Genomic DNA, 12,992 nt, shown 5'->3' with positions numbered 1-12,992 from the left:
AATTACTTATATATTTAAAAAAATGGCAGCTCCTTGACACGTGTTCTTATTATAAAAATAAAAAAAATATTGTTGAAAAATTGTTTTATTTTTATTTTTTTTCTCGATGGAGAAATTTTTCAATTTTATTTTTATTTTTTTTCCCTCCTCCTCACCAAATAATTTGAAAAATATTTCGTAAATCTAAAAATAAAAAAATGCTGGCCTAAATGAAAATGGTTAAAAATGAGCCAAATGATGTGTAAGCTGTTTTCAAAGATCGGCGTCAAATAGCACGTGGCCATCCAAGTCCGCATTCTATTAATAACAGCTGTAATGGCGGCGTACACGGAGATAAAGAATAGGCAGTTCAAATTAATTTTTAAAGGCCATTTTGAAACAGTTTATTTATTAACAGACTTAAAGTGAACATTTTCTTTAATTACATGCTATAACAATGATTTCCTAAAGGGGTCACATAGTAATATATATGTGATAATGAAGGAATATTACGATGTATAGCGGGGTATCAGTTGTGTCTGTGAACAGCATAGGTAATACGGCAGTATGATACCCCGTGCTTCAGCTAGGAAAAAATATGCCCAAATCCTATAGGGATGTATAATACGCACCCCTTTCTGAAGGTAAAAAATGCTGGGAAAAAAGTGCGTATTATATTCACCGGATTACGGTAACTATAATTTCTCTTTCATGAATTATATGCTGAGAGTATAGTTAATCAATTAACTTAATTAAAGCTATATAGTAACATAAAGTGAAATTAATTCCGTTGTGTGAGACCTTAAAACATTTTTGTTTCAATATGATTGATGAAAAAAACATGTAATTTTTATTTAAACTGCATTTTTTACCTCACCGAGACGAAGTCGGGGGGAGCTTATGCTATACCCTCGGCGTCAGCGTCCGGACCTGGTTAAAGCTTTTGTTGCAGGTCCTGTATCTAAGCTATTACTTGTCCTATATTCACCAAACGTGCATGGATGATGCATCTGGACCTACTTGTGGACTTGAAAGACTTGGATGCTGAATCTGGGTCCTAAATTTCAGATGCTGAAGGAGGTTAAGGTATTTGGAGCAGGTTAAAGTATTTGTTGCAGGTGCCCTTTGATAGCAATATCTAAGTTACTGCTGGTCAGTACTTCACCAAACTTGCATGGACGGTGTGTCTTATGATACTGATGCACCAGACAGGCTTGAATGCTGAATCTGAGCTATATGTTTTGGATGCTGGAGGTGGTTAAGGTTTTAAGTGCTGGTTAAAGTTTTTGTTGCAGGTGCCCTCTGATGATAATATCTTATTTACTACTCGTCCCTTCTTCACCAAACTTGTATGGTTGTTGCGCCTTATGATACTGATGCACCTGACAGGCTTGAATGCTGAATCTGAGCCATAGGTTTCGGATGCTGGAGGAGGTTAAGGTTTTTGGAGCTGGTTAAAGTTTTTTGAGCAGGTGCCCTCTAATGATTATATCTTAGCTACTCCTGGTCCAAACTTCATCAAACATGTGTGGATGGTGTGTCTTATTATACTGATGCACCTGAACAGCTTGAATGCTGAATCTGAGCCATAGGTTTCGGATGCTGGAGGAGGTTAAGGTTTTAAGAACTGGTTAAAGTTTTTGAAACAGATGCCCTCTGATGATGATATCTTAGTTATTACTTGTCCTAACTTCACCAGATGGTGCGTTTATGATATTGATGCACCTGACAGGCTTGAATGCTGAGTCTGAGCCATAGGTTTCGGATGCTGGATAAGGTTAAGTTTTTTTTAACAGGTCACATGTTACATAGATAATTGTACTATTTCAAACTTGCATAGTTGATTAAACTGTAATACAGTACAGCTCACGAGTATCCCGACAAAAACACCGACCACCGTGTTTGAAAGTCCACGCTGAGCGTGGAAGTGTCGGTACCTTTGATCTATTGTTCTCTGTTACGGCCAAAGAACGAGAAAAAACACGGTGCGACACGGCGCAACGCGATGCAACACGGACAATAACACGGTGTAACACGCGGTATTTACCTGTGAAAAAAGGAGGATTTAGGAATAAAACTTATAAAGAATAAAATATTTATTGATATACGTAAGAGAATCAAAGGAAAGACAAAGAAATAGAAATAAATGAAAATTTTATGCACGCAATTTTCAGACGCATGCGATTGACACGGTTGATTTTTGTTAATATTAAAAATCGATATCGCCCACATAAAGGTTTGATCAATTAAAACACTAACACTTTATTTTCCGTTTTAAAATTCAAATAAAAGGTTCCATAAGTTTTTGTTTCAGTCCGTTTTTAAACGTAGTAGTAATCGTAGTTACTGTAGTTTGGCAGTTTCAATAGTGCATAGAACCATAACTGTGATCTTTTCTCACGTATACTCTATTCAACGATAACAAATCTAACGGGTTGTTGATAACAAATGAACTTTCTCTAAATAATATAATTATACAGCTTTATATCTAATATATTTTCAAATTGTCTTTCTTTTATACATATGTGTACTTGTCCATGTAGTACCGCAAGGTACATATTCAATCATAGCGCTAAGAATCCGTGGATCGGTACTTGATAATTTTTTATTTCATCATTATAGCAACTTGAGTTTAGAAATTATTTGTGTTCCAAGAAACTACTCAGTATTGCAATAATTGCTGTTTGATTGTTTAATGATCGTCATATAAGAGAGAGAGAGAGAGAGAGAGAGAGAGAGAGAGAGAGAGAGAGAGAGAATACCAGTATTATTTAATATAATTACATTTTACTTTTAATTCAGTGTAATAAGTTAGATTTATAGTTTCCATTATATTGAACCCTTTTCCCTTAAATTGCGATAGAATATATACAGTCAGGGTCCACGTGCTATCCCTGTCAATCAAATCAGCCCGCGAGATAGACCACGTGCTCCTTCCATGATATGGAAAAAATGTCGTTCTATTGTTTTTTTAAGTCCGCAAAATAGAAAAAATGTTTAACAATGAAGTATTCAGTGTTTGAAATGTTAAGTTTCTGCATTTTTATACTGCATGCATGAGGGTTGGAATATTAAGTTGTAAAATCTCTCTCTCTCTCTCTCTCTCTCTCTGTGTACTTTTGTGCAATCATTTTAGAATTATAAGAGTTCTATTTGTATGAATTTAATTCATTTATTTTAGATCCATGGTTTTAATAACGATTTCAACACAATGACTAAAAGTTTGTAAAGTTCACGATGTAATAAGATTTTTCGTTAAAATTTTGACGCTATTTCACATCAGTAAAGTTGTGTTTATTCTAAATGCTTGCAAAAAGTTACCGGTATTATCTCATTCATCTTTTTAATCAATCAGGTTTTTTTTGGACATACATGTATGTGTACCCGGTAAATAATTTCTTATCGCAAATTAATACTTTGTGAAATTCCCGCATTTATAGAGTTGCTGAATTGTTCCCCGGATCCACGCGCCGATAGTCTTACGTGTAGTTGTTTGTGTACATATCTACAGACAATTTTTTGTTTGTTAGAGATTAGGAAAAATCATTGAACTAACAAAGTAGAAGTAAGATATATTCAGACCATACACACGACGGGTTGTGATGAGTTACCAAACAGGTGTTCGCGGAAAGGTGTGAATAACGGCATCTCGAGTGCACCTGTTCAGACGTCCAAATATACACACAGTTAGTTGTAAATTCCAATGACACCTAACGAGACAGACAATAACACCTGTTGTGTATAGAGCCCAAGATGAAAGACAATGCTGTGTATCTGATCAGCTTCCGTACATCGCACGAGTGAGATTTTTTCATGTGAAATCACGAGGCCATTACGAACTATACGGAAATAAAGTTGAAAATTATTTTATGAAATGCGGGTATATTTTTAATACATGTACAATGCTTGAATATAATTTAACAAGAGTTTGTACATGCATTTATCTATAATATATAATATAAAAGTGATATTTTGTTTATTTATTGCTACATAAATAGCTGAAGTCCAAATTATTCGAGTCACCGGTAATATGGGGTTGTTATTTACTATAGCACATCAACAGCACATGTTTTTCTAAAAACATGGTCTGAATTGTTTTCATTTCTCATTTTTAATTGGTTTAAAGTAAGGCAGTAAATTAATTAATAAATCAGAAAGTGTTTACAGATAACAGAAATAAGACGTTTAAGCTCCCGACATTTAAATAGGATCGTCAGTTACAACATCACGTGTGTTAAGAAAAAAAACAAGATGAATTAAATTGATTTGAATTTAAATATTTTTGGTGAATTTATTTCAATTTATTTAAGAACAAATGAATTAAAAGGTACCCATTTACGTCGAGTTTTCAGATCACAAAAAATTAACTTCACGTTGACAGCCTCGACAACTTTCTGGGTCCGTGCAACTTAAGTCGACATATTTTTTTTAAAATATGAAAAGGATGTATATGTTTCAACCCTTGTTTAGCCATAATTTCTTTATTTCTAAACATACGCTATATCTATCAACGTCTCAGGTAACGATATCCACGGAGTAACACAGTGGCCACGGAGTTACACGGTGCGACACGGTGCTTTTTCTTGAATTTTCCAATACACATACACGGTGTCACACCGTGTGCACGGTGCGACACAGACCGTTTTCCACCGTGTTTTTTACACGGTGGGTGTCGGGATACTTGTGAGCTGTACTGTATAATTGAATCACAAAGGTAGCTTCAGATGCAGAGCTTGATCTCCATTATCAAGGATGCTAAAAAATATATCTTAGTTATTACAGGTCCTAACTTCACCAAACTTGAATGGATGGTGTGTCTTATGATACAGATGCACAAGATAGGCATGGATGCTGAATCTGAGCCATAGGTTGCGGATGCTGGAGGTGGTTAAGGTTTTAATTGGTGGTGCCCTCTGATGATGATATCTTAGTTATTACTGATCCTAACTTCACTAAACTTGCATGGGTGATGCGTCTTATGATACTGATGCACCTGACAGGCTTGAATGCTGAATCTGAGCCATAGGTTATGGATGCTGTATGAGGTTTAGTTTTTTGAAAAAGGTCACATGTTTTATAGGTGATAGCTTGCAAAGTTGATTTAACTATATTATAAATGAAATGCAAAGGTTGCTTCAGATGCAGAGCCTGGTCTCCATTATCAAGGATGCTACAGAAATCTCCTACCTCACTTAAACCTGCTTGATAGATAGATGTGGTTGTTGTTAAATGATATAACATTATTCCTATGATAAAGTATTGTATGATATAAAACACTATTGTTTAATATGATACAATATAATATCATATGTTATATTGTAAAAAGTTATATGATACAGGGTTTGACATTAAGTTTTTTAATTACTAGACCAGTCGGGCTACCTCAGCAATTTTTCACTAGCCCTGACTCTTTTACTACTAGCCCTGACCAATGTTGACAAAAATAAACTAAAAGTAATGACAAACATAAAATATTAAATACCTGTTTCTGTTTAATTGTATTGATTTATCTTTACCAATAATGAATCATTCAAACACTATTTAAGGTTCAATTCTATTCAAACTGTACTAATAATGATACAAGTATTCAATGGTTGACAAGGGACCAACAAAACTTTAGGGAGATAGACTTTATATTCTCCTTAACAGAGAAACATGGAGAAGTTTGAGAAATCTGGGAGACTTTTATTATTTGACAATGGCATAACAATAATGAAGATATACACAGATTTAAACTTTAATAATTTAAATTAGATTAGAAACAAGTCAATATGATTAAAAAATAAAACAAATTCTAAAAATTGAAAAAAAATTATCAAGTTTATTTAATTTAAATTACATGTATTTGATGTATTCATACATCTATAGATCAAATGTTTTGTATTAAACTGTGTTAACTAAAATGACAAATAAAATCAATCTCTGTTTTTTAGTGTATTTTGGTGGCATTAGTCCAACCCAATAACCATTATCAATATGTTGAGGATTTAGATTTTTTAAAACGATATTATAACTGTAAACAAAGGGTTTTGATTAGTTTAGCATACATTTGGCAGTGTTATTAGTTAATTACAAGTTACCAACAAATTCACTGTTATAGCAACACTAGCCTTAAAGTAACATCGTTTTGTACAGCATGTGGTTGCATCACCCGTATTTATAACCCCTAGAGATAAGACAGACTAAATTAATCACAAGAGGCATAAACTGAGTTTTGAAGACGTCTTTAGACTGAAATAGTTATCATTTTATTGCCCTTGGGGTTAATTTACACAATTATATGAACTCCGTGTACAGGGCGACTTGGACTTTTCGTTCGGAGGAAATTCCGGCGAAGTTACCGATCAAAAAGTATTTCCCCCATTTCATCCTCTAGGTTAGTCCTTGGGTTGTACCTAAATTACGGTTTGTAGAATTTAAGCCTGTTAGGAAAAGGTGCTTTTACTTCTATTGATATTAATATTACAGAAAAAGTATGTGCACACTTTTTTTTTCACACGACCAGTCGGGCTAGTTCACAGACATTTAACCCGACCGGACCTATCATTTACTAGACAATGTCGGTCGGACGTGCCTTAGTGTCGAACCCTGTGATACGATAAAATATTGTATCAATTTTTTTGATATTTTATGATATGATATTGTATCATGATATTGTTCTGTATAGTATTGTATCATATGATACAATATGTATAATATAATTTTGTATTATATAATATTTTACTTTTAAATTATCACATGATTGTATAATTTGATATTATATAAATAGTGCCTGTTTGGGAGGGTAACAGTTGAAATCGACACCCCGAGAAAACCATTGTCAACTGATGCAAACTGAATGTCTAAATTTTTAAGAAAATTTTACTTCTTATATATAGTAATAACGTGAAATCTACAGCGAACTGTATCGCAAAATTTTTCGCGCATGTAACATTTTTTAATGTTGCCCGTTGCTTAGTGCGTTGCTAACGCTGAGGGTAATAGAACGGATTATGAACTGCGTCTTAGCCAATCAGATTTCAGTATTTAACATAAAAGTATAACAAGATACAATGTTGTATCAAATTATATTGTTTCATATGATACAATATCATATTATGTATCAAATATTATACAATATCATACAATACAATATCATACTATATTATACAATATAATACCATATGTTTCAATGTTATGATGTATTATGTAATATGATATTGTATCTTATAATCCAATATTGTATTTTATATAATGATGTTGTATTATGTGATCAAATACAATAAGGTTTAACACAATACAACGTCATTTCATACTTACAATATCATCTTTGTTTATTACAGTATTTTATTATATTATATTCATGCGTTATAACGAATTTTATCATTGGTTATTTTGATATCACGTGTCGAAGTATAAAAATGCGGATTGACCTGTACATTCTAAAAATAAGCTTTAAAAACTCGGATTGACCTGTACTTTCTAAATATAGATAAGGGAAATTTTGCTCTAATGTTAAAATGAATTTGATTGGCTGGCGTGATTCACCCCAACCAATCAAAATTCTCTCCGCGTTAACAAACAACAAAGATGGAAGTTGCAGACGTTAAAGTGAAAGGTTGTTTTGCGAAAATTAATGACGCGGAAATGAAAGTTATAATGGAAAATATTTATGCCAGGAACACTATTACAGGGTAACTGCAACATCTGTTAAGCTTTTTCGGGAATATCTCGAGTCGAAAGGCGAGAGCCGAGACTTCGTAAATTTCGAGTGCGAAAAGCTAGCTAAATTTTACATGGAAGCTAGAACGAAGGATGGAGATATGTAAAAAAAGACTTCGAAAATAATATATCGAATGTAGCCCTTTCGCTCTGTCGATCCATAGATATATCGCATTCACAGAAAAGCATATCGACCTCGCACTTCGTGCTCGGTCGATATGCTTTTCTGTGAAGTCGATATATCTATGGATCTACCTCATGAAAGGGCTATATTTGTATAGTATTATATGATATATATTGTATGATAGGATGCAATATTTAATTTTATATTCTTATATTGACTAACATATGAACATATGATTATCATATAATTTTTTAACAGATGATATATGATTTTGTGTCAAAACAGAATCCATGAATATCCAAGATCATAAAGTATGATTTTCATTTAATATGATAAAGGTGGTCTCATAAAGGCGATGTCTCATAAGGGTGATGTCTCGTCGCGGTGAGCTTTGTAATCTGTGATTACCTATGTTTCTAATTTCAGGAGTTGTCTCCCTTGATAAAGTTCAACAATGGCGGATAAACAATGTGGGATGCTGTCTTGTCAACAACAGTGAAATTTGACACCTGTATACCCGTATTTCTACCAATTGTCTCAGTCTTCTTTGTTGTGTACATCAGACAGGTAAGAAAATCAAGATAATTGTTTGAAATCATTTTAATAAGATGAACAATAAAAAATATAACATTTACATGTGAGAGTACCTCATGAAAGGACATGTCACATTTTACACACACTCATCATTCACACATTACCATACATTCAGTGCACATTATTAAAACATAGCAATCATTAAATGTAATACAAAATTCACATGATAGGTATAACGAACATTTCATACATGTTAACTACGAGGGTTGTTTAGAAATTATTGAGACATTTTCTCTTATTCTTTTGGGGAAAACAAAAAATCCTTGAAACTTCATCAAAACGTAAATCAGGAATGCATTTTACAAAACAACTAATGACAAAGTCGTAAATATTTTCAGTTTCATGGATTCAATTTAATGAAATTTTTTTATATAAAACCATTTATTTACTACTATTTTGATTTCAATCATATTTTACAGCCATTAGAATAAAATATTGATTAGTTCGTGATTAATTATCATTTATTTAGTTGGTCATAAGTTGTAAGTTCTTTTGTAAAGCGCACCCCTGGTATATCAATGTGAAAAGTTTCTTGTCCATGGCATAATTAGATCATTCCTGGTAAGTGGATCAACATGCCCTAGTCCTGTGACTTGGCGCAATCGCAAACTCTTGGCAACATCATTTTAACGCTTCTCATTGCTCTTGTGTTTAAAAGCATTACAAACAAACAGAAATAAGAATTCTTTATTTCTCATCTTTTATTTTTATTTTAAAATGTTGTCATTTACATTAATATACATTTTCTCTAATTCTTGATTTTTTGTGGAAAAAAATTTGAGTTATTTCTACCCGAAAGTCAATTTACTGGGAATGTCTACTGTAGTCAGTTTGGAAGTATATTAGAACTGATCACAACAGTTAGTGTGTAAAAAGTACTTGTCATTACTATAACCGATTTGGTTGGACTTTTCCGATGCGTCATGTTTAATTCTATTAACTACATCATACATAAACAATTTTTTTTATTGGTGGATACAGCTTACCGCTGATTGGTTGCTGGTTAACTCAGACTAAATTATGCACGGACAGAACAACAACATATCAGAGAATGAAAAATTTACATGGGTACTCGTGACTGTCGAAATTGGGCTATTTTTTGTATGTGTACACTTGTGATAAAACATACATACGGTACATACATATATAGCTGTAGCTCTATGTAAAAATTTTGGGTTAGTAAATATAAAGCTATAGTGCATACAATACTTACATGTACAAAAAACTTTACGGCAATTTACTGAGCATAAAAATACGCTTTTTAAAAAAAGATTTACATCATACCATACCACATTTTGTGCAAATAATCCATTTTAATCATTTAGTTTACAACTGTTAATGATTGTAACTTTACTTGGCCCAAACTTTCTCCCATTAATGATTAAACAACCTTTAACTTGGAAAGCGGATCAAGAGCTGTATTTTTTATGTAAGTAAACAAACCAGTGTACATGTATGGAGCTGGTGACCGGTGGTTCAAAGACAGGTAAAATAAAGAAATCTGTAGTAAATTGTTTGGGGATATTTTAGTATATATATTTACACCGAAAGTGATAGGGCAACAGAAGAGAAACGAATCGGACACTTGCCTAATGAAGACGCACATATACAAACCCCCTTGCACTCTCCACTTCCTTCTCGTTCTTTCACACCATCGTTCAATTCTTTTATTGACTGTCGATTGCCGATCGAAAAGTTTAGAAATCGAGGAATCGAGGAATTCATATAGATCTATCACTTCACTTCGACTGGCAAGTTAGTAGGTAATACATGTGCATTATACATTAATGGTATTTACATGAAATGAACGCTTAGCACATGCAATTTTTAAATATTATAAAAAATAACGCCGTACTCTGGACTGTAGCTTGAGGCTATGGTTTAAGGCCCGTTTACAGAGAGAGAGAGAGTTTTGCACAGAATTTAAACATAGGGGATAGTCGATAATGACTCCATATTGGGGGAAAATGAACTGTTCTGAGAAATCCTTCAGCTATGGCATTGCATAAGCATGTACTGATAACTCCGCCTAAGAAAAGGAATTGACCAATCATAAAGTTTTCACAACGGCGGCGTCTATAATTATTCATGCATGACATTGCTGACAGAAATGATTGTGACGCTATAGAAAAATCCAACCAAAGTTGTTTTGATAATATATAGTTCCTTTTTCTTAATTCTAGATAAGCAATCAGTGAAAATATGATGTTGAACTGAAGCCCTTCATCTCTTGTCATTGTTTAGTTTTTGTCTGAGCAATTACGTGGCCTTAAAAGGTCTTCTTCTGAGATTTCCATGAGTTTGATGTATATTCGCTGCGTCGTTTTGACGTCAAAATTTTAGGTAAAGTCGTTGTTAAATTTCTATTGTTCTCTAAATTATTTGCAATACAACGGAGCCTCAGTTATCCGGACACTTTCGTTCCCAAGTCCAATCGTCCAGATAAGTGAAGCGTCCGGATATCTGAAATGTGTCTATTGTTGTCTTGAATGATAATGTATTTGTATGTACAATGGCTCCCAGTGTTGATACTAGTTTTTTTTGCCTTTCATACCATATAGCAACACATGCTAGAGTTGTCTGTTGATATGAACGTTTTTATAGATATAAAGAACTCTGCTTTATTTCATTATTTTGTCATGAAATATTAACCGGACATTAATGATAACCGAATCTAGCTAAATTATTTGTGTCCAAGTGTGATATGTGTAAGATACACTGTTGTTCGCAATTTTCCAAATTTTGAAAGTGATTTGGGAAGTCAGTGTGTTTATACAAGCTACTCATGAGGGTCTTGCACGTAAAAAAGGTGTGAAACTTAATTGACAGGGGTAATCTTTTGTACTGAGTAGGGTATCATCAATTTTTACTGTCCAGTTAAATGAAGCAAGATTAGTAGTAAAACGATGTTTTGTGGTAAAAACAGACCGTCCAGATCCGGAACACAGAATTCCGGATAAATGAGAGAAAATAACGTATAAAAAAATCTGTTCCCAAATAAAATCGTCCGTAAACTGAAGTGTCCGGTTATCTGGCGTCATATATATCTGAGGCCCCACTGTATATCTGTATTTCAACCCAAACATATTAAGTGAAACGATCAAAAAATAGTTGCAGAAAATAGCAAAATGAACTTATTTAATTTGACTTCTTTTATCATTAGCTGTAAGTCTGCGGAAACTTAGAAAGAAGATGTTTAGGTTTTTTAATCTCCAAGTTCATACTGCGCCGGATACCCCGACCACTGACTTGTTTAACTAAACAAACTATTAAATATTCTTTTAATATTACTTGTTGAGGGTTCTTCAATGTTTATGCCAATTTTCACCAAAATTCATCATTAAGAAGGGGAAATATTCCAGCTGTCTCAATAATTTCCGAAAAACCCTTGTACATACACCCCCTACCCACCTACCCATGATGATCTTCCCCCCCTTTCCACACTTTGCTACTTCCTGTTTAATTTTGGATCTGTTGGGAATTTACGTTAAGTGTCTTTAGACTTTTTATTGTAGAGCTGATATCTTTTAGATCTGTAGAATTTATATTTTAATTATAGTTTTGTTTCATTTAAAGTAATTTTGCCCAATTTTCTGTTGTTTTAGATGATGGACCACTCTACTTCTTTTCACAACAGGTGCCCCTACAGATTCACAAAGTTCCAATGTTGAATGTCCATGACCCTGGTTGAGTGAGTGCACAACTTTATGTATTCTACTTTCAAAATTTCTACTACTAGGAATACATTTTGGATTTGATTTTAATTATAAGTATGCCCTGTTTAGAGATTCTGATTTTTGTGTGCAAGTGTGATATTTAACAAGCATCTGTCTTCTTCTGTCATGCTCAATTCAAAGTCATGAGGCAACACTGAAGGGTACCACTTGTTGTTTTTCAGTCCGCGACAGGAAAAGGAATAAAGTTGGCAGGAATTTCCGCACTGTCTTTGGTAGCAGCTGATGATGGAACTGACAGCAGTTGACATGGCCTGTTTCTTCAAAGGTAAGTCTCCGGAGTAGTGATTTTAGAGTTTTCGTACTCCGTCCTGCATCTAAGCTTTAGGTCCAGAACAAAACTTCTCTGCATGGATTCTCTCATAGCTTTTGTTCTTCCAGGAAACATGTCACTCCTGAATGGAGACTTAGCAGTCTGTATTCTTTGAGAGTCAAAGAAGTGGCGCAGGTCTTTGAGTTTTTCAATCATATGCCCTTGCTTTTCAGATGCACCAGAAGCAGCAGCACTATCTCCATCACTGGTGAAATGGGAAATGACAAGTGGACGGTCATCACTTTGCAGCTCAACGATGCATTCCGCAGCCCATCTCTTTTCATCTTCTATGGTGATCTCAGGAGGAATGGTTGCAATGCAGTCTTCATGTCCTAGGCATGTAACTTCCTTTTCCTTGGTTCTAAAATAGGTGCCTTTTTTGCATAGTTTATTGCCACAAAACACAGCCACACCATTCTTCTTGGTAACATTTTCACTTAAGGTCAGACGACACGTTCCTCAATTTTAGATAACTTTTTCCAGGAAATTGTTAATGGTTTACTACTACTTTGACAAGCCTTCTTGCAAAAAATTAGGGTACCTTCCC

At 33.9% G+C, this 12,992-nt stretch overlaps 1 long non-coding RNA gene across 1 annotated transcript in view; it reads left to right on the top strand.

Annotated features, from left to right (window-relative positions):
- LOC128170379 (uncharacterized) overlaps positions 1-12,755 on the top strand; it is a 48,941-nt gene extending 36,186 nt beyond the window's left edge. The window contains exons 4-7 of the long non-coding RNA XR_008241817.1: positions 8,231-8,371; positions 12,004-12,089; positions 12,297-12,400; positions 12,619-12,755. This is a non-coding gene — a long non-coding RNA (uncharacterized LOC128170379). The remainder of the gene's footprint in view (positions 1-8,230; positions 8,372-12,003; positions 12,090-12,296; positions 12,401-12,618) is intronic.
- Positions 12,756-12,992: the final 237 nt, after the last annotated feature.

Source organism: Crassostrea angulata, chromosome 2 (genome assembly GCF_025612915.1).
Source record: "Crassostrea angulata isolate pt1a10 chromosome 2, ASM2561291v2, whole genome shotgun sequence".
NCBI classification, from domain to species: Eukaryota; Metazoa; Mollusca; class Bivalvia; order Ostreida; family Ostreidae; genus Magallana; species Magallana angulata.
This window is presented reverse-complemented; position numbering and strand designations above follow the sequence as displayed.